The sequence below is a fragment of the Pieris napi genome, chromosome Z (genome assembly GCF_905475465.1).
Source record: "Pieris napi chromosome Z, ilPieNapi1.2, whole genome shotgun sequence".
NCBI lineage: Eukaryota > Metazoa > Arthropoda > Insecta > Lepidoptera > Pieridae > Pieris > Pieris napi.
In genome coordinates this window covers 13,239,828-13,263,918 of record NC_062259.1, presented here as the reverse complement: position 1 = coordinate 13,263,918, position 24,091 = coordinate 13,239,828, and the positions used below count along the sequence as shown (strand labels likewise).

The following is a 24,091-nucleotide window of genomic DNA, read 5'->3' as shown; positions in this document are numbered from 1 at the left end:
AAAACAAAATATATTTATACCTATATTAATATTAATTATATTATTGTGTGTTTTAATCAAGACGACTATATCTGCTTTGAGTCAATTTCATATATTGTATTAACTACAAAAATATATCGTAGCTAATTCAAGTCAATTGACCGAAAAGTGCAACCAGTTCTGCCTATATAATTTAAAATAGTAATTTCACGGTTAACTCCATTTGAAGAACTGAAAACTAACTGTGAAATGTATACATTAAGTGACAGAAACCAGACCCTGATAACATCACAATTCGTTTGACAATAAACGAACTGATTTAAGCCATAATCCCTTTTAGTGATCAATTGCCAATGCTTGCGACCACTCGGAGCTATATCTTAAGCTAGGATAACAGTTTTATATCCAAAGAATGGTTTAAATTTAAGCTGTTTTCGGTTAATCGGGAACTATCTAACTAGTAGAATGCGTCTTTTGGGTATTGGCTTCCAATTGAATTTGTTTGACGATTGTCTTTTCAAGTATGTGGTGGTCGATTTTTCTAAAACATGTCGATGTACATTTCCCGTTAGAGTTAAAGTTAGGTCCGGGGTTTGAATGCCCGACCTGACTTAGTCGCAGTTAGGCCATCACGGCTCAGGAATTGACACATAATAACAAATTTTAACTTGGAATTCAATGTGTTAGCATTTGGTGGTGGGCGTACTCAATCGGCGTGAGTGCGCTAATATAATAGTTGCAGCATTGCGCTCACTGCCCCCGTCTAAGGTAAAGCCGTGCGCATAGCAACTCGACAGAATGTCTAAGTAATAGCCAAATATATTTACGTAAATATTTTATATATATGTTATTACTATTACTGCTCCAATCAAACTAAACTAACAACAAAATCATTGTTGTTAATCTACTTAAATTTGCTCTTTTTTTCTATTTTTCTTTTTTAAAAACTTATCAACTTTGACGTAGCACACTGTTTGACTGTATGTTAATTATATCTTTTTTTATAAAGAACAACATCTATAGTTGCAATATTTGTGAATATGTAATAATTTAGTTATCTAATATAGCTGCATTATTTTTTATATCACCAATCACCATGCACCTATTTTTTTAGTATAGTATTTTTTAGTTCTAGGTACATGGTGTTCACATATAATTATCAAATCAATGTCATTCATCAAAATTTTGTAAAACCAGTTTTAAAACAGTAAGTTTCTCTTGCCCATTCTTCTCCATATGAAACTAGGTACCTTTTGAAACGGGCAACTATAGTCACTTTTTAAAATATTATTAACTTGTAATTTTGTCTTTCAAAAATGCCTTTTTAATAGACAGAATAAATGAAATAACTGATTTGACTTTGACTTTATTCAAGTAAGGATAGAATCGCGAAAGGTTTCCCCTGGAGAAACTGGACTTTTTCATCAAAAGAAACCTTAATATTGGAATATAAAATATTTAACTAAATTCGCGATATTTAATTCAAGGCCTTTAAAGGCGATAACCTTATCGAATTTTTACAACGGATGTTCTGATTCCGAGGGATGTATTTAAAATAATTTGGTAATTAAATTAATAAGATATGCGTCGCATGTCCGTATATACGACGCGTGTGGTTTGCTAATCAAATTGGTTATAAAAACGGTAACGGCCTTATTTAAATGGCATAATACAAAATAATAGGCCATTCCTTTTAAAAATTGACTTCCATGTTACTACCATGTGGCGAAGATATTCATCCTCATCTCGACATCACCGAATTCAAATGCACGTATTACGTGAGCACTATATGGTCTCTGATTTTCTTATTTGGTGATTAGCATTGGAGCTTTGCTTACTTTTGCTGACAAGACGAGGGGGAGGGGGGATAAATTGCAGTAAAATCTGTTTACGTAATACTTAATACCCTCAATTAAAAAAAAATATTTTCAATTTGCCCAGAATCCCATCGCCATATCTGATCATATATTATTCACCTCGAAACTATATTATACCCTTAAAAACGACAAAACATTTAAATGGTTTATGCATCTCAGAGTAAACAGGAATTCTTATTTGAATTTGGTTGAAGATACGTAATTTAACATATAATCAAATTGAAGTTAATAGTTTAATTTTGAAATATTTATATATATATATTTACTAGTGTGTATCACACATCAACTGCTAATTAATCCCAGTGGTGTTGCGTGACCTTAATAAAATATATTTGTGAATTATAAATGGTACATATAGTATTCACGAAACTAGCTAAAGAATCATATTATGGAAGTTATCTTTATAATTAACTAGGTAAGTAGCCTCAAAGACGAACCCTGACGAATCCAAAACTTAAATATCCGAATCCAAAAAAAAAACGCCTAAAATATACCTTAAACAGGTTTTATTAAACTACTACTACTTACGAAAAAAGTCTACTTCTTTCGTAAATAATAACACTTTGAAGATCGGTTAAAAAAATCATGTTTTAATAGTAATAATAATAATAAAACGTTTATTTGCAAAGAAAGTGGTAGGTACATTCAGATTGATAAATTAGCCACACAATTAGCCTTATAAAAATAGACAGGCAATTGTCATATTATTTATTATAATGTCATGATAATAACTTAAGTTATTTATAATTATTGATATATTATTATAATATGTATACTCTCCAGGGTTATAAAGGCACCTTGCCTTTAAAAATTTAATCACTTTCCCCTCGAAAGAATAACACGGCATTACAACTAATTATATATTTTTTTATATAAAACTACGTTACATTAGTAAAAAGTATTTACCTTCCTTATAATTTAATTAGTTGGAATATCGGCATTTAATTGTAGACGAATCTGGCCTATGGGTTTCAAAATTGAATTCTCTAGCGACCAATATGAACGTATCTCAACATCCGAAATCGTTTGACGCGACGCTCCGGTCATTCACCCCATATCCTTACACTGTTGCACTATTCCTGGCTTTTATCAATATTGATTGACTTATCTCCATAGATATGTACCATGGTGTTTTAATAGGAGAACACTTTCTTTTCTCGTTTTCTATACAGCCGTGAAATCTGTTAAAGAAGTTGATGAACGGGGTACAAAACACTTGAGTAGACGTGAAGTGTTTGAAAATGAAAGCCCGTTTAATTGAATAATAGCCATGGATTAAAGTCAAATAGACAAACTGCATAGTTCTAATTATTAGGAATTAAAATTTGTAGTCCTTCAGGCACCACGCTTAAACCCCTAAGTGGTTTTTAGTGTTTTCTGTACTTGTAGCTGTATTGAGCAATAATAAATAAAAAAAAAACTATAAGTGTACGGATATACACGATACTTTTCATTTATACCCACTAAGATCGAAGATGGATTAATAAATTTGTGAGCTTTTTCCATTACTTGAGATGCGAAAACAAAAAAGCATGTTGCTTTTCAGATCCAACTATGTATAAAACATTCTTCGAAGATCAGAATTTTTATACAGCGAGGTGGTATTACCGGTAGGCGCTAATAAACAATTTGTAAACAGGAAGTTAATGCGCTAAAAGTTTTAAGTGCGCCAAACTGCGACAGTGTTGGTCGCTGTTCGTATTTAACTTGTGAGCTTTAGGTTGACCTATTATGTGGCCTATATCATGTATCGATTTAAAAAAATATTTTATGTTTTATTGAAAAAAAAAACAAATTGTGAAAAGAATACATACCTATTAGAGGTATTGTTTTATTTAATATGTTAAATATTCATTCAGTTCCACGAGATATAATAACGTAATAATAAACTTTACAATATTGATAATAAAAAATATGTAGTAACCACATAGATAATTTAATTAGAATAATAAATATTGAACTAGGTATGCCTCCGAAGCAAATAAGTCTTTCTTTAAGGGAAATCTCAGAGTCGAGGCTTAAGTATGACGTACGTCAAAGTCATTTTGACATACGGGAGTCATAGGTTGCTCTGAATCTTCCCCAAATCTCAAATTGCCCACGCAAATCCAAGTCACCAGTGACGTCACTCATCGGCTTTCAAACGAGGGCTGAGTTAGGGGCGCACCCCTGCGTGACTCATGCGATGCACCTCTAAACGAAAATAATCTAATTTCGATGGATTTATACGATGTCCTCGATATGCATTTGAAATACTGTTATTTGGTACAGCCTTATTGTTCGTCAAGAGTGGTCTTTCGCTTGTTCATATGCCTTTATCTATAAAATAGTATATAATGTTGGAGAATACATATGCAAAATATAAATATTCAGTAATAATAGCAATTCGGTTAGAATGTACAAGTACTAGTAACAGTGCTCAACTCTATTTATACTTGAGGCGTCCAGAAGACGAAATTCCACCACCACCTCGACGGCCGCCGCTCCACAACTGAGCGTTTTTTAAGGCAACTTCCGTCGCGCACTACCACTAACCAGGAACCGGCTGCCCACTGAAGTATGTATATCCAAAAGATTAAGGTCCTTAAAAAATTGAATTTGATAAAGCTCTTCAGTTTAGGTGCAGTTTATTTGGTCTTCATAGTATTGCCTTTCGAAATTATTTTTAATTTAAGGCTGTATCGTATTATAAGATAATTCAATCCGCTCAATTGGAAATTGAAAAATATCAATTTATATTCAATCAATAGAATAGTTATCATTTCACATCATTTCAGTTAACGCCGGCACTCTGTAAATCCGATAAGGATAGCGATCTCGGCGTTTTTGTATGCAATTTCGATTTGTTCTTGAAACATTGGTATGGCGCGGTACCGTACCTTAACATAGAAGCAAAGTACCCGTGCTGCATTGTAGATAAGGTATATAAAAGAATATAGATTTTATGTCGGAAGCGTCGCGTGCGTCCTCCGTCCTCCCTCCACCCAGGGGAAAGTTTGTCAGCCATTTATTATGGCACAACTCGGTAAACGGAGAACTATACATATGTACACGTGATACAACACGGATGACATATTTCCAGTATAACAACACTTTTATTAGAAAAAATCTTTGTCTCACAAAAGATTCATTTATTGCAATAATAATGATTATAAATTGTTCGCATTTTCCTTAAGTAAAAACCCCTAAATAATTGAATTAGTATTGATTTGCCGAAACGCTATTTTCATTAACCACGAACCTATTTGCTATGTCTGATGAAAGAAGAAAAGACGAGACGAAAGAAACGTTTCTTTTTATTACCATGATTAATTCATGGCATGAAGATTGTGACAAATACTTGGCGATCGCAAAGAGTGGCCTAAAGTTTCTTGATTTGAGAACTGACTGAAGAATAGTTATTTAATCACTTTCATAAGTGTACTTACTAGTATAAATAAATGATTTTTAATGCGTGGTTTCCGTATTGAATTTGGAAGTAGAATTCGCAAACGGATATAGTCAATGGTCAGTTTGACATAAAAACCCCTGTATTAATGTCAAAGTGACCATTGGCCTGTTATTCGCGATATAAATTAATATCGTCGCGTGATACCGGATGTTGAGCCGATCAGTCACAGCTGACACATAATGTCCTATTTCCGGTCGGGTCACGGGTTCAATCCCGATAGCGTGGCGCCTCTTTATTGCCAATGTGCACCTGGATGCAGAGAAAGATCATTTTAAAGTTATTTCCGAATACAAACTGTTTTCCCCCGCGGCTTGGCATACTGATTTTGTACGTACCAATACTTCTACTTGTAAATCGGAGTTACTCGAAACTTAGGTAATATTTAAGGTAACACAAAAGTTATTGTTTAGCAATTTGATGTCAATAGGCTACTTGACAAGATTTTAAATACCACATCAGTTATAATTTCAAAACGCTTCTCTAGGCAAAAGTCAGTTAAATGTTTATATCATTATCATTATTAAATTACCGAAACAGAGATATTTCCATCAAATACAGTCTTCGAAGAAGTTAAACTCCAAGATGCTATAATGATTAGGTACAGACATTATTTCTAAGCATGTTACGTCATTTTCGATTCAGACTGTATTGTATCACGTGACTGACGTATATAAATAAATGTAGCTATATACAATATACGTAATACCATGTTTTAAAAAGATTTCCCTACATATATTTTTACCATAACGTCAAATAACGAACATACACTGAACGGTTTTTATTTGTGCGACAATCTTTGAAAAGCATGTACATTGTACAATGTACCAGCGCGAAACCATGAATAATCTAACTATTTTATGATTTAATTACTAAGGATTCGCTATGGCCACATAGAAGCGACCACGCGTTTAGCTGTTCTTAAGGTTAAGCGCTGATTAGTGATTACTCATTGAAATGTAATCAATTCTAGGATCCATCCACGACACGGATAAAATTACGCATACACAAGATAAGGCATCGTTTAAACTATTGCAAATATTCGTAACAAGATGTCGCTTTTACTATTCTTAGATTAACATAATATGAATGGTGAAAAGTGTAACAATCGAAAATGGGATATTATTTTACACGAAGAGACAGCTCCATTGAGCAAGGCGAGTGCCCACGGCAAGTGTGTAGCTCAGTAAATAGTACCGTTTTTAGGTTGAGCAAACATTTGTTCCTCTTTGTGTGCGTATTATAATTTTTGTGGAAGTTACCATGCCGTTAACAAGCACATATTCTCTTAGTTGACTAGTGTATTTTTCCATACTAACATTATCTTACTGTGTAGTGGGCCAAAGGTTTTTGTATCCGTTTCGTGGTCATTTGTTTTTTTGTAATAGACAAGCAGGTGATCAGCCCTCTGTGACAGACACACACGTTCAATATGTGCACTTAGACAGAAAATCCATTGGTCGGAGTCGGAGGTCCAACCTAGGGCTTAGGGATGAGAGTAACACGCTAGATCCACATGCTGTCGAAAACCTTTTATTCGTGGATTGAATAAACTTTTTGTTAATGGTAAGAATGTATTTGGGGGACATAAGTATGTAGTTAAGATGTTTTTGGAATGCAAATGTTGTAACCATAGAAACAAGAGAGTGGTGAAAAGCTCTTCTACCGTTAGTTCACGTTTAATAAAGCTACTGAAGTTTCGAAGTTTCTTGTCGATTTTTATAAAAGTTTACCTTCATTCGTGTTGCAGGAAAAGGTTATTAGCGTTAGAACCAGACAGTATTATTTAATATACATAATAGGTATATATATAACAAAAAATATAAGTTTCTTATATAAATTTTTAGTTAAATATTTAGGAAGATCGCGCTTTTCTCGGGCTGGATCTGTGGTTGCAAAGGAGGCAATTGAACCAGCATTAAGTAATGACAAAATTCAATGCGTTTTTGAGGTACGTTTTCGGCGATCGATATTTCGATCTATAATTTAAAATTATTTCCAATTTAGATTGATAAATATCAAAATTCGATATGTCGAATTACAAGATATTTTACAAACACGATCCATCGATCGGTTAATGAGTAAAAATTGGCATGGGTTTGAGACCAAAGGACGAAATTTCGAAAACGTATTAAATTGTTTTACTTTTATAGTAGACTAGCAGACTGCTAGTTGTGATTTTGATTAACAGCAATGAAAAATATATATACTTCTATAATGGATACTGGAGTATCTCGTTTCATTTAATTTATTTATTGGTGTAGCTTGGAAAGGAGTTCATAAATAAAAATATTTGTAATGTTAATATCAAAATCGTCTTTATTGTATTGTGATAAGATATATTTTACGATGAAGGCAAATCGTGAAGAAACTTACCCTGATCCACCCACTCTTGAAATTCTAGTTTACCTTTTCTTCCTGCTTGATGTTAATTGGTTATAAAATGGTATATAAAGTTCAGTATGTTCAGTATATCATTCGTTCAATATGTATTCACCGTTATCAATATGTGTCGATCACTTCCTGACTGATAAGAAAGTGTTTGCTCAATAAATAGCACGTCGTTACAAATACTCAACTAGAACCCGAGTTCTAGCCGTAATCATAATTAATAGAAATTCATTTGTGAATTCCCTTCATGTTTTCTTCGATTTCCTTTAAATTTAAATTACCTACTCTTGTGACGATATCAAGTCGCATCAGGACCATGATATTTGCATTATAAAGCGTTAATTAATCTAATTATAAAAAATTATAATGTGGCACTACAACCTTATAATTAGATCTTTGTAGATAAGTAGCTGATCAGCCTTGTGTCTGCAAAATTCATAGATTTTTCAGGTGGATATATGCTGATATCCTTACTATGTTTGCATTTTAATATAATAATAATAATAACATATAAAAAGGTCTCCATTGGTATACGGACGTGTTTTGAACGGACCATCAGGGATGAGAGTCGCACGTTTAAGCCACTAGGTCAACAGTAATTTGTAATTTGGCGTCTTAGATAATATTCAACTCCAAAAACAAAACAAACTGATCCAACTCTTTCATTTTTGAAATAATTGTACGGTTGCCTGCACCAGTCAAGATTCACTAAATTAGTTTAACATATCCAATGGGAAGCTAAGAAAGCTATTTGTCGGACGATACTTTCATTATCATTTCACTTATTGAGTATTAATTCCGTTGTAATTATTTGAGTGCCACCGGTGTTAGTGTAATCACGTTGATGGATGGAAGTCTTCGGTCCGCTTCTCTAGACATTTTCTTTTGCGAACTAGTGGAATCGACTCCCGGTGGTCGTGGGAGATGCGACCTTCAATTGTTTAAAAAGAGAGTATACAAAAGCCGGCAACCACTAACGTGTTCATGGGCCGCGATGACTGCCTCGTTTGCCCTTATATCCTAAATAAAAAAATACATTTTTGCACTAAATATTGATTAATTATATACCTATTGTATATAAAGATGTTATGAGAATATTTTTAATGCAATACAATGCTAAAAATAAGTTGTAACACCGGGATTTTCGAACTGTCTCTTTGTACTTTTGACTTTTTTAAGTCAAAATTGATTAATCTGCCTTCAGAGGTTTGATTTAATGGACTCTAAGTACTACTAAGTTACACCATTGTTAAGTTACAATTACTAATTATTAGCTATACGCCCGAACGAGCTGTTACAAAACAAAAATCAACTCTTTTGTTTAACAATCACATCCGGTTCAATAAACTTTCTTTTTGAAACAAATTATGTGCTAATCAATCTTTATTTTATCTATAGGAATATATCCCCAATTGTCATGATGTTAAAGATGAGTATCGTTTGTATATTTAAGGAATTACATGTTATGACTATTTGGTAAGATATCGCAGGCTTCATCATCATCATCATCATCATTCATCCTGCTACTTTACTATATCTGAATGTTCATATTATTAAAACAATCCGAGTACTCAATTATAAAGGGCAGCGGCTATACTAACAAGGCAAACACAATTCAAACTTTTAATTAAGACTTTTAATTTAACTTCAAATCTACGAAGCTAAATTCGGGTTTCATGAAATTTTACAGACGCAACTTTAATAGACCATATAGGAAATATTTCTGATTGCTGTAAAACATTTTTTTAAATGTATGTACTTTAAAAAATGGAAATTTGTTGCGTAGATCCCTAGCGAGACACACACATTATAGCAATGGTACAGGCTGGCCTAACTGTTCTGTTTTTGAATAGCTCATACAATGCAGAACCAGTAAACATTAGAAAGGATTGCATGAATAGTATTCAAGAGATCGGAGCTATCCTAGACTAGCCGAGTTCTGCAGAATCATTCCCATTAAATAGTTGTTGGACTTCAACATAAAGAACTTTTTTTTTTAATTCTGAAAACAAATTGATTGTGTTTTGAGTTGGATGGTCCTTCGAGGGATATCAGGTTACGATGGAATTAATTTGGAGCTCTTCTCTATGAGATGACTAATGATACTATTGATAATAATAGGCCATACTGATCCGTTTAATTGAAAACTTCTTTGATTAAAAACCACAAAAGCTTATATATTCATTTACCCCTTTAGAGTGGAATCTTGTTATAAAATTCTGTGTCGCGGACGTCTGTCTTTGTTGTATTTATGGTTGTTATTAACACTCGCTCGATATCGCATGTCTGAAATCTAAAGAAACGGAGTGTCAGGCACAGAATACTGATCATGATATTATGAAAAAAAAATGGTGAAGAAACAGAGAAATTCAGAAACCATAGCACTGGTGTTATTTTTATACGGACATTGCGTCGGTCCTGAAAAGTTAATAAAACTTTCCAATATTTGTATTGCTTCAGTTTGCCAATTTGTTGTTTACCCTGAAGCTGACAACTTGTTATGAACTTTCCTATGAAAGACTTTTTTCTGTTTAACTAATTTCGACATGTAAAGCGAAACACGAGTTTGTAGATTATTGTAATCTAAGACATAAAGTACAATTTAAACCGATAAAATAATCAATGAATGTTACTATTATAGGAATAAAGCATAATTGTTAGTTGATTGACTATTATAAATATGTGTGTTTATGTTGAGAAACTGCCAAAAATATACGAAATTATATTTTTTTAAAATCATTATTATATCTTTACTACAATTTATACCTTTAACATATATGGTCATGAAAACCCACCATAGCGTATAATTCTAATAAAGTGCAATACAATATGGACCCTTCCATGATTCAGCTGCGCACTAGTATTACATTAGCTTTAGAGCTTTGCCTACTAGTGCGAACCTACACTAGCCCAAAAGCTTATTCATTCAGCGATGAGGCGTTATTCCCTTAAGTCAAAATCCAATAGAAAACAATACATGGAGTCTATATTGCTTATCGGTACGTCTTGATTCTGAATCTCATCCTTTGAGTCGTCACACAGTGGCGTCGAGAAATTACAATCTACGTCCATATGGTGTTTGATATGCTATTAGATTACATTGTCGATGCTAATATTGAAATTGCCAGTGTACCTAGCATTATTGTTTGACAATATCAAGTTACAAATGAGGCAGAACCCATACGTATTTCACATTTCGTACTTGGTATGAGACGTTACGACTAATTGTAATATAAAGTGAAAATTACTAGTTAAATATAACTTGCCGACAGCAAATAGGTACGTTAATAGCTAAATATTGCATATTTGAGGCAAAAGTGCAAATGAAAACAGTGACGAGTGCTTTAGTTCTTGGGTGAAATGTCACCGTATTTAGATTTACACGACAAAGGCGTCTCCATTGATAGTTAAAGATAGTATTTATGCAGTTCCTAACCTGAAGTCTTCTACGTCAACTTACATAAATATTCTTTATACATGTCTCAAAGAATACCCAAAGAAATATGTAAAAGTATGTAACATTATATAAGAGCAGTGTTGGCCTGGTGGCTTCAGCGTGCGACTCTCATCCCTGAGGTCGTAGGTTCGATCCCCGGCTGTGCACCATTGGCTGTCTATGTGCGCATGTAACATTCGCTCGAACGGTAAAGGAAAACATCGTGAGGAAACCTGCTTGTCTTAGACCCAAAAAGGTCGAGGTCGTGCGTCAGGCACAGAAGGCTGATCACCAACCTGCCTATAATTGTAACGCCATTGATTTTTTTTATGTAACAAATACAGAAATGTGAGGCCTGGAATCACCATCAAATGACGATTGACGACATAATAAGTGCTAAGATTCAAGTCCGAACCAGGCATTTTTGAATTTTTATATTTTGACCTGACCAGGTTCCCAACTAACACAGACACATCGAACTCTCAGCCACACTCTCAAATACTGAGTGTATTATACGCACACACACCCATTCACATACTCATACATGCATACTTAAGTTCTTATATGAATTTAGTTTGATTAGATGTAACAGTAAGAAAACTTTTTCATAAAAATAATTGTTTTAACCGTGCATGTGTACATGGTGTACCACGGAATAATTGTAATGTGTGGTGATTAGCGATAGATCAATTTTGTCACAACCATATTTCTGTCATGAATTTATTATTATAATGTTTGATCACTGTTTACTTTACCCACGAGAATGTAGGTGCGTGCTCCTATTTTACCACGCCTCTGCTGATAGAGGACAAATCTTATTTTTTAATTTATTTTATTATTATTTATTACTTAAGACGTCATGTGTAATGGTTGCAGCTCCTTACAAACGTTGTGTAAAACAAAAAACTTGGCGATTAAAAAGAGTGGCGGAGAGTTTATTGCCAGTTCTTCTCTCCCGTTCTACGCCCTTGATTTGAGAACTGACAGTAAATGTAAAATCAGAAGCATTTAATGTATATCTTTTTTGACGTTCATAAGTGTACATTGAGTTACCTAAATGAATAAATGATTTTTGACTTTGACTTTTGCTCAGGATTCATGATCCTGGTTGTACAGTGTACACGGGCCTAAGCCAAGTGAACACGTTTTTTTTTAATTTACGAGCTTTGGGGGTTATCCTTGCCATATTTAATATTACTGCTTTTTAGGGATGATATAAATAGGCTTTCGGGAGGTCTATCAATTTGATAGATTCGTGTAAGAGTTTTGGGATTATTCATTTTTAAGAACTGTATATTTCGTTATTTTATGAACTATTGTTTGGTTATGGCGGATATCTCTTAAATGCGCTGTTTTATTGATTGTATATTGTATATTATATATTATATATGATTGATATAAGTCTTATATCTGGTCTATTGTAGTGTATTGATTTGTCTGTTAATTTGGCTCTATCAAAGTACAACAGTCTAGAATCGTTTCTGGGATTAATTTATAATACGGTACGGGTTCAGAGTTATTATTATTAATATACGATCCTTGCAAGCCAAAACAGATAGTACTGTATACATAATATATCTTCTATGTGAAACTAATACCTATTGTATTGAGATTAAGCGCCCTCAGCCCCGTTTAGTTGCGAATTACCTAGGGCCACGAATGGTCGCCTTCATTACCTGTTAATGTAGTACGAGTAGTAGTTACTGTTAATTTAGTAATTACAATTCTAGTAAAGTGTGTTTGTGTTTTTGGATACTATTTTTAATACAGTTGAGTATTAGCATTTAGAATAAATATAACATTTCAAGATATGTATTAACACTTTATTGCACTTAATTATAAGTAACAACAATTTTCATCTTGCATTTGCTGGCAACCCTAATGTTCTAATCGGTAATAAAATAATAAGCTTTTTATCCTAATTTAAATTCTTATTATATTATAAAATTCATCTTAAAAGTATTACGTTGGAATAAATTATAAATAAGAAATTAGTGTTTAGGAATAAAGGGAAAAGAGACGTTTTTTTAGTATCTATAGCATTGACATCGGCCCAGTACATTGAGTTTATTCGTTATAAAAAATTAAATCTGCTCTTAGTATTGGAAATAAAGATTACCTATGAATATATTTTAATCGAATAGAGAATACCAATTAGTAGGTACTTATGTATTACGCTGACCATACCGTTTTATAAATTCAAGCTTTATTCCCTATTTCCACCTTTCCATAAACGGGTAGGTACGAAGGTATATCGCATGTAAATACTTTATCACATTGCTCTTTGAACTTATTTTAATTATATACTATATATTCCAGCTGAAAATTGTTTTAATTAAGTTCTAACGCCACTATATCCTATACTACAAGACTTAAGAGTTTGCTTGAACTTAAATCATGATAATAAAAGAAATATTGAGGTGTTGGATTGTTCATCAAAACCATAATAAACCAATGCCGCTGCAACCTTTTTAGGTCTGGGGCTCAGATTTATCTATCTATTTCATGATCATTTGTCAATCTAATAGGCAAGTAGGGGATCGGCTTCCTGTGCTTAACACACGCCGTCGAATTTTTGAGTCTAAGGCAAGCCGGTTTCCTTCACCGTTCGAGCGAATGTTAAATGCGCACATAGACTGAAACTCCATTGGTGCACAGCCGGGGTTCGAACCTACAACGAGATGAGAGATGAGAGTCGCACGCTGAAGCCACAAGGCCATCACTGCTGGATTATCCATCGAGGAAGGCTTGCTTACTCATAGGAGCATGGAAAAATTACTCTATAGACGGTCTTATACTCTGACATTAATAAGGGACCATTATGGTTCATGCTATGCGTGGGATTGTCACATAATGAAAGTTGAGGTTTGAGTCAACGTGGGTGGACTGGTTCACGACCTGTTTCTTGACCCTTCTTGATCCTTACCGATATAACGCTACGACATTGAACTTATAAGTTGTCGCAAGTTATAACCAAGATCGACTTCAAACTATTTGTGTAATAGAATGCACATTTATCCAGATTTTCAGGCAAACTTCTCTTAACTGCTGTTAGCTTGATAAATAAATATAAATTTTGATTTGATCTAGTAGTAAATAAAACATAATATCTCCAATTAGGAGACAAATAGTTCTATATTTTAAATTATGATTGCTTTAATACCCTTCATCCACATTATTTTATTAAAAACAAAACATAATAGGTTTGAGCCTCAGATTTCTGTATTTGTTTCATGATCATTTGTCAATCATATAGGCAAATAGGTGAATTCCTCCTGAGCCTGACACACACCGTCGGCTTTTTGGGTCTAAGGCTAGCCGGTTTCCTAAGTTGTTTTCCTTCACCGTTCGAGCGAATGTTAAATGAGCAGTGAGCACATTGGTGCACAGCCGAGGATCGATCCTACGACCTCAGGGATGAGAGTCGCACGCTGAAGCCACAAGACCAACACTGCTCATTATTGTATTTGAAACTGTTAATAAAACCTGTAGTGAATAAACAATGAATTCTCATTTAAATGATTAAATAGCTGAATACAAATGTTCGCAGATATTACTCGAGATGATTCAGATATATTCATGTCAATATGATTTTATTCTTAGTATTATGATAATCGATAAAGTATGAGCGAATAAACAACAATCTTAATGAATATTCTTAATAAGCGATAAGTAAATATAAATATTAAGTGTGCAAGAGCTTAGAGTAGTGCTAAGTAGTTAAGCGTGCGATTATCACAATAAATTCGTGCGATCGAACCCGGCTGTGGCAATTTTTCCTTCAATGAGTACCATTAGCACTTGCATGTAAAGCAAGCAACTGGCTTGTAATCGAGCGACAAAACTGACATTTTACTAAATTTGTGCGTTTTTCGGGGAGCCATTTCTTCTTTTACTCTTATGTGGCAGCTAGGTCTCAGGATCCGACGACTGATTCTAACTTGTTGCTCTAATTTGTATCTGGTAGCAGACACAAGCATTCCAGGGCAAGATGTTTCGGGATCTGCCATACCGGTTTTTTCGTGGGACCTTTTAATAGCTCTGGAAGCATTCTTTATGTTTTTGCCGTGCAACAAGGCCATGCCGCTATGGTTCATCAATTTCACTGATTTATACTATTGTGTCTGGTGACGCTTCATATTCGACATTTTGCATATTGTATTGTGGTTGTGATAGTTACTGCCGTTTGTATTGTTAATTGGTTCTCTTGTTTCCAGGGTTTTCGACACTTACCCATTGCTTGCATTGATTTGCACCCAATACAGCATGGTATTATGGCTTATATATGATACATTACAGACAGATTTAATAGATAATATAATAGTACAAGCAGGCAGTGTTAGGCTAATAGCGTGCAAGCTTCTTTATATAAAGAAATCAATAATGAAACGGACATAGATCTGTATCTGCTCCATACCCCGGGTAATCCCGTCGTAATCGAGTTACGACGTTCTCTATGCATATGTATGTGTCCTAAATAATAAAGATAAGGTATTTAGTGTTTGCGTTTGTCTTTTTAACTTGCTACAATATTAGTGTAGTTTTAACACTATATCACACGCTTTAATTAAGGCATTTCCGGTGATTTATGACGTTAAAGATAAAGAATCGCCGATGTATTTGCCGCTAAGCTGTACTAGTTTTGATTTTAATGTTTAGTTTACTTATCCCTTAACTGGTCTAACGATTTTAGCTAAATGCGTGCTGTGTAAATTCTATTAAAAGCTCTCTATTTATAGCGGCTGAATGCAGTCGCCAGCCCTACAGTCGTCTGCACCATGCTCTTACAGCCCGCTACGTTGGATATGACTACAACCAGAGCGGGTGCGTGCGTTAATATGGCTTATTTTCATAGTCCATAGTGAAGAAAATTATTTTTTGTGTGTTGAAATACTTTTTAGGCTAAGAGCGATACATGTGTTAAAGGGATTGTCGTGTCGTGTCAATTTATGTCTAAGTATAAGGATTTGTACGCGAAGGTGTCATAAAGTTTTTGTCATTGTACTAATAGAAATAAAGCCAATTTTTAGTACAATGCCAGTACTTATAGCTAAATGATAGTCATTTGTGGATATGGACCCCTCTTGGGCCTCCTCCGACCCTTTTCAGATGTCTCTATCATTGCCAATAGTCTGTAACATGCCAAATCAAATAGTGTCGGCCATCATTGACGAGTATGCTGTACATGCTAACTCCCTTGTTCATAAAAAGTTGTCTTTTCTCTATCAAATTGGATCTTTGATGAAAAGAGTTACTTTAGTTAGAATAATGTGAATTGTGTTCGTTAGCACGTTTTCCGCTACGCTTGTGTTCTCACCCTTATCGGCATCGATCAGACGGGCCTTTTAGCGCGTTTGAAAACACCGCACGCACTCATGTGTAGCCAGTCACGATCCTTATTCAATCATGTGTACATGCGGGCACATAACTGTTCGGAAGTGTCACAATTATTGGACGCCTACGTCCCATTTTAAACTATTAGGTTGACGCTTTCGAGTATCGAAACTGCACACGATCATTAAATAATGCACGACCCTTTATTTGCGTAAATTAAAGTCAAATTTTAGTCGCAGCTATAAGATACATCTACTTACTCAACAAAAATCCCACGTAATCTAGTTTTTTAATCAGCCCAAAAAATATTTATTCATCTACCTTTTAACAATTATTCTTATTTTTCATTTTATTTTATTTACTATAGACCTTTCCACAAGACTACTTCATTACTCACACTGCTAACGTTTACTAATATTATTATTATTATTTTCTACTAAGAGCCGCAAACTTGCTGCTGTGGTCTCTGGCAGAATGACCAGCGCTGTAGAACATTCTGACCCTCAGCATAATGCTGAGCAAGGGAGAATTACAACCACAGCACACACGCATTACACACTTGAAACGAACCGAATGGGAAGAGGGAATTTTTTTTTATATAGATATTATATTAGAAAAAATATAGATATTATATTTTTTTGTTTTATTTTTTCTTTGATTATTGTTATTTTGTGCTTTTGTTAGTAATAAATGTTATATCTAGGTCTATAAATAATATAATTGAATAGTAAGTGAGACGCGGCATACCAGCTTCTTGTATATTTATCTCGCAATATCCGTAGTGTTGATGCCGCAAAACTTATTCTGTGTTGTCATGTGGAGTGGCTTCCCATTGGAAGTATCTGCTCATGTAGAGCTACTGCCGGTCTTCTAGCTCTAGAATATGGTGGTTTTCGTCGTCTCACATACTGTTCTGTAGTGAGTTGGCGAGCCAGTTCGTTCGGATGACAGATCAGCCGCTCTTTGTATTTAGCTGCCAGTCTCCGGTTTTCCTCTATGATTGTTCTCATTTCAAGTTTTTCGTGAACTTCGTCGTTGGTTATGTACCATGGTACTTTACTGCCGCGAAGTCGGAATCGCAATTGGAGCAACAGAGTACAAGTTATCCACTCAGAATGTCTTTAGTCATTATTTTTCTTATAGTCCGCTTTCTGTGCTTGAACACACGTTGTCGATTTGAGGGTTCTAAAAGATTTAATAGATTTATTAGTGATTCACCGTACTAGAGCGAATAGGAAAGAATTGTCTAAAAGACGTGGTTCTAACGACCGCAGAATTTTAATCAATACTTCACCTTCATGTTATCAATAAAAAAACTGAATCATGCTCTAGGTTACATACGCACAGGATAAAACTAAATTATTTACCAATATTAAGACATTTTAAATTTCTCGTAAAAAGTTCGTCTTTTGCTGGCCTCGATGTAAAGTACTCGGGATTAATTATGTAAATTATATTCATTCGCAGTTAAAGTTTTCTTTTCATCAAAATACCCGCCACATATAATATATATATCTTAAAGGCAAACTGAAGAAACATTCTTCTGACAGTGTAATCTACTAAGTATGGCTTCGCTTTATAGGTAATGGGTATTAGATTGGCTGGGAAAGGTACTGACCTATATACTCGTTGATATTCTACTATATTCCATGATATATGCCGTTATAAAGTGTTACATAATCAACATGCATTGTTCCTTTAGCGTGCGACTCGCAGGCAAAGGAACGTCGTGCCGCGTGCGTTTGAATCTCGGTTGTGACTGTGTTTCTAAGTTCGCATCTAATACGTCGTTCGGTGAAAACCGCATCTTCATCTTCTACCGCATTTACCATGGAGTGTTCAGAGGAGTTGTTTAGATTACCTGCAGCTGAGTTATATCATCGGACGTCGAGGCAGAATACTAAATTCCACTTGTATCATCTCGACGTCCGTTGTTCCACAACTGAGCGTTTTTAAGGCAGTTTTTGCCGCGCACCACCACTATGTGGAACCAGCTGCCCACTGAAGTATTTCCGTACCAATTCAACTTCGGGTCCTGCTAGAAAAGACCGTACCAAATCTTATAAGGCGAGCCTACTGGCATTGAGAGTGTCCATGGGCGGCGGTATCACTTAACATCAGGTGAGCCTCCAGCCCATTTGCCTCCTGTTACATTATATTTTATTGTTTATAAGTTATAAATGATAGGAGTTATCTGTATTGTCGAGGAATCAGATTTCTTCCACTTATAAAAAAATGTTGTTAATCTAGCGTCCATAAGTTAAGGTTTTTGGGTGACCTTTTTCCTACAAAAACCATGAAGTATTTACAGTGCTGCTTTAAAGTACTGTACGTAAAGAGGACAATATGTTAGTCGGTCGTTGATCAGATTACTTCTACCTATTAGTGCGCGCTTAGTTGCTTCCTACCCTGTTATCCGCTAAACGAACTTCGCACTGAATAATCCTGTTATGTTACACTAGAGGCGAAACATTTGTTCGACACCTCGACAACATTTTTCGATTGAAAATTTTTCCCTCCACGCGTCAATTTGTTCGAACATAGGGCTATTTGAGAGTACAAATAGGTATATTGCGACGTGACCGTAGCCCGTATCTTATCTTACATTAAAGATGCAGCTAACGTCCGAATCATTCGTAATATACTACATGAAACCAGTTACCCGTCGAGGTGTTTCCGAAATAATCATACCTCAAGAAAGGAGCGTACTGATTCCTTAAACACCGGCAATTCACACGCGAAACTTACAGCATGCGTACCTGGCAACGAAATCATAAAGTGACCTACTTGATTACTAGGAATTTTTATATTAAGAAACGCATACAGAAATCTGATATCGTCTCCTTGGTTGTAGCGCCACTGTTTTTATTTAAATACCTCTCTCACTGTAATCTAGACATAGCAAAAATACTCTTGGAGTTGGATGACAGTTTTTTTCCATGGCTGTGCGAAGTTTGTAAAATATCGTGTCCTAACAAATGACTGAATTTTAATTAACACGGCGTTCAAATAAAAGTAATTTGAATTTCGAATGGCAAGCCACTCCATAAATAATTGAATCTCTAAATGCCGGTTATATAATATACAAAAACATAGGTATATATCCGAGACAATATTTGTACGTATTGTAGGAGTTTTATCATTATATATATATTATAGATGTAAACATCTACATCTATCATGTAGCAATTAGAATGACCAGAGGAATGTATTTGACCTTTGTACGAGTATCATGATAAGTCTGCGTCGATTGGCATTGAAATTAACTATATTATTACAATTACAAGCGCAACTGTTTTATAAGGAGTTGAGTTTGATTATTTAGATTTAGAAATCATAGGTATTTGTTAAAACGTCTAATATAGTCAAGTAAATAAAGAAATGTGCCTGCCCTTTTTTTAATTAGTCAACTCTTTAATGAATTCTTCATTACATACAGTGTAATGATTCTCAGTACTCCGTGGAGGTTAGCTTTGTCGCTAAACCACTGGTAATTTGAGCCTTCCTTTGTTACTGGTTACAATGATTTTTTATTTATATCTCAATTGTATACAGAATAAACCTGCTCTGATCATTATTATTTCTAGTAACATTGTCACGCATACAAGATCGCACAGTAAGCATTAAAATGCAACTGATTCGCTGAATGCTTAGTTTGTATTATTTTATCGAATCAGGTGTCTAGCATTAAAAATTTAATGAGAACTAAAGTCAGTCTAACATCGACCGTTGAGTTTTATTCATTATTAAATTAAAATTAGTTTTTAAAAACATTATCCTCCGTCGCGATTTGAATACCTAGTAATCATAATTAATTGTTACGTTTCGATAAATACAATATAAAAATAAATTCACCATAGATCATACATTAATAATGTATGACCCAAAAGTTGGATGGCGTTATTTATAACGCCATCCAACTTTTGGGGCTAACAGATTGGTTTCCTCACGATGTTTTCCTTCAGTGTTAAACTGTACAACGGAAAAGTCTATTGAAGAACATCCGGGGTTCGTTCCTACGACCTTAGGTATAGGCAAACGCTGGGCCACTAAGCTGTTAAAATACATCATTATAACAAATAATCATTAAAGACAATTTAATGAGGCGACTTTGAGTGCAGTTCGTCAATGTTTTTGTGTACAGTGTTCCCTAATTGATGTCGCTTACAAATAAATTGGACCATTAGTAATGCAGCTACCTAGGCCCCGCTTTGAATTTGAACCGATGAGAAAAATTGATTTAGCTTATTAGTCTTCATAAGTATGTCAAGCTGTCGGACTAATAGTGATCCCGTTACGCAAGAGCCAATCCGCTGACGGCCTATTTTCCAGATGAAATATTGAAAAAGATTTATAGGCTGAGATTTCATACTTTGAATGCGTCATTAGCTTCTCTCACTCAAATTGTCTTACAAAGGCACTACGATCCACTACGATGGTCAAGTGTGGGTTGGCGGATGTCATAGATTTTCGGCCTATAATATGCGGTTTGTTTACGATGTATTTTTATTATAGTACGACCAAATGCAAATTTGTAATAAAAAACTCGACCTATATTTTTTTTTATATAACAGGGGGCAAACTTGCAGGAGGCTCAACTGATGTTATGTGATACAGCCGCCCGCGGACGTTCTCAATTACAGAGGGCTCGCGAGTGCGTTGCCGGCCTTTTTAAGAATTGGTACGTTCTTTTCTTGAAAGACCCTAAGACCCTCATTAAAACGCATACTTAACCACCATACAAAAGTGCTCTTTCTGATCCAGTAGATCCATTCATGTATTAATGGAAGCTAACCAATTTGTTTAGTAATTCGATTAAATTCGTAACGATAAAAAATATTCTGTTTAATTTCAACCCAAAACCGGCTTCGAACCCAAAGCAGAAGTTTATTCTAAATGTAGTTGTAGCACAAATTAGTCTAGCAATCCATATAAAAGAGAACTGTAAATCTCTTTAAATACAAATATATGCAAAATAGTTCACAACGGTGTGACAGGCGAAGTCTATACGTATATCATTCTTCTTTTAATTATGACGAGTGGAGCATGGACATGATATTTGTTCGTAGATGCGACCGAAATATTCCTATTCTGGCGTATTGTAGGTTTATAGGGATATTTTAACACCGAACACTTACTCCTCTGGCCAACCCAAAGCGAGGCCTGGCCTATAAGACAAATAAGAAGAAAGAAGAGGCGCCACTGGCGACGATCTTGCGCTGTCGCTAGCCAATCAGGCCGGCAACGTAATTGCGAGCCTTCTTGCAATGTGATTGTTCATGGGCTGTATCACATAGGTGAACCTCCACCCCGTTTGCCACCTGTAATTAGATACGAATATTAAAAGCACTTGAGCTAGCGCTAGTCCACGGCGTCTTTTCGCCGATATCTGGCGGGATAGCGGAGTCCTTTGGCTTTTGATGATATTAGGTTCCGACCAGCATCTCTCTGAGCACAGATTATTTTATTCCTCGAACCAATTTTTCGCTTCTAAAAGATGAAATAAAAATCTCTGTGTGACTCCTATATCCAAGTTTAATTGGAACGCTTCGTCGCGCTTCGATTTCTGGAGCGCGTTTGACGAGCCAACGATTTTACGTTTAAATTTTCTTACCTAAAGTGGTATGTGCTGTAATATAAATTTCATTTGTGTATAATACTTTTATTAATCCAATTTTTTATTTTAGTTTGAGGACGTATGTTATTTTCTTTATCTTATTATCAAAAATATTTTCCCCCTAACATTATTCTTGGACGTCGAGCCAGAATACAAAATCCCGTATCCCCTCGTCCGTCATTCCACAACTGAGCGTTTTGAAGTCAGTTTTGCCGCGCAACACCACTATGTGGAACCAGCTGTCCGCTGAAGTATTTCCGAAGCAATTCGACTAAAGGTCCTTCAAGACAATTGGTGCGCTCCTTGCGTACCAATTTTTAGAAGGCTGGGCACGCATTTGCGAGCCCTCTGGCATTCAGAGTGTCTATGGGCGGCGGTATCACTAAACATCCTTGACAAACATGCCCCCTTTTATATAAAAAAAAATCGAATCATTTCTATGTACAAATATCAATGAATCGAGTTAATATACCCCTGTAATATTGGTACAATATGTTGTTCATTTGATTCGATTTAATTAAGTTGCAGTCAAAGGAAAGTTTAAGGCACCGAAGGAGTCTTCCGCTATGTAACACGGGAAATGAACTTCCGGTGAATGTTTGTGACAGTTTTGTGCAGTATAGTAGTGAGAAGACTAAAATATTTTTTACTTTAATGTAATGTGAAAACTCGTACAAGCTTCCTGGATTCAGCCTATATCTGTGACCTGTTTATGTAATGGGAGTGATTTTAATAGAGGGTTTTATCAACATAATGTGCAAATATGATTTTACATACGACCCATTTTCCTTAAGTCTTGTGAAATGAAACTACCTGCGTGCGTTTATTTTTAACTACAAACTTCGTCTTGACAATTCGACGCTTATGTTCTCCCCTCATTGATATTGTTACGTTCTATCTCCACAGTAAAATTACAAACTTTTTAATGTTTCCACACACATGTCAAAATTACAATTACGGGCCCCTATTTAATGAACATCTCTTTGTCCTTGGCGCGACAGAAAGTCCCTAATGCAGAGGAATCAGTCACCCACGTAGTAATGAGTGGCTGTGGCGACCAACGAACAGCAGATAGACTAATAGAACAGAACTATTGGAGCAGTGAGGTCGCTCCGTGAAGCCTGCGAAGTGCCCAGGAAACTTCTCAGCCTCTGGCACCTAGGCTGGCTTGGCCGTCTGAGTACGGAATCTGATTCCACGCTACAAAAATCCACACATCATACAAAATGTTTAAGCACCTCCCTTGTTTCCCTTTTCCATAAAATTAGAAACGCTATTAATAAAATATTTTCTTCAGTATAAACTTAGACAAAAATCAGGAAAATGTCGCCCGAATAGGCTGCACGTTACCCTTTCTTTTTATTCTATCTATCATTTGTATTAAATTCTAGTCTCATCTGTCTCGACAGTCAACGTCGCATAGGAAACGCAATTGTTAGTAATATAAGGACAGACAGGCAGGCTTTACCATTTGCGTTAAGTCTAGCGAAGAATTACGAATGAGCAGATTTATAGCCCCACTACATTTAAGGTTTTAGATTTCTGAATATGTTTCGTTATCGTTTGATGACGATGATGATTTAATAGATGAAGGTAAATATATAATGTGTACGAACTTTCCTGAGTCCTTTGTGAGACGATTTAGATGGAATTTTATACTCATACTAGCTGATCCGGCAAACGTCGTTTTGCCATGTATATCATTTATAATAAAAAAGGGGTTGATCATGGTCGGGTGAAAATTAGGGGTTGTATGTATTTTTTAATTCTATATCATAAAAAATTATCTAAAAATCAAAAAAAACAATTTAGGGGGATGAAAAATAGATGTTGTCCGATTCTCAGACATACCCAATACGCACACAAAATTTCATGAGAATCGGTCAAGCCGTTTCGGAGGAGTTTAACCACAAACACCGCGACACGAGAATTTTATGAATTAGATATGTAAATCTTAAATATGATAAAAAATTGCTAGCCTCAGTTCATTCGATGCATAAGCTAACGGA

General features: G+C 35.1%; 1 protein-coding gene across 2 annotated transcripts in view; it reads left to right on the top strand.

Moving 5' to 3' along the window:
• The window catches only part of LOC125062383 (amyloid beta A4 precursor protein-binding family B member 1-interacting protein), a 66,435-nt gene that overhangs the window by 867 nt on the left and 41,477 nt on the right, over positions 1-24,091 (top strand). The window lies entirely within an intron of this gene.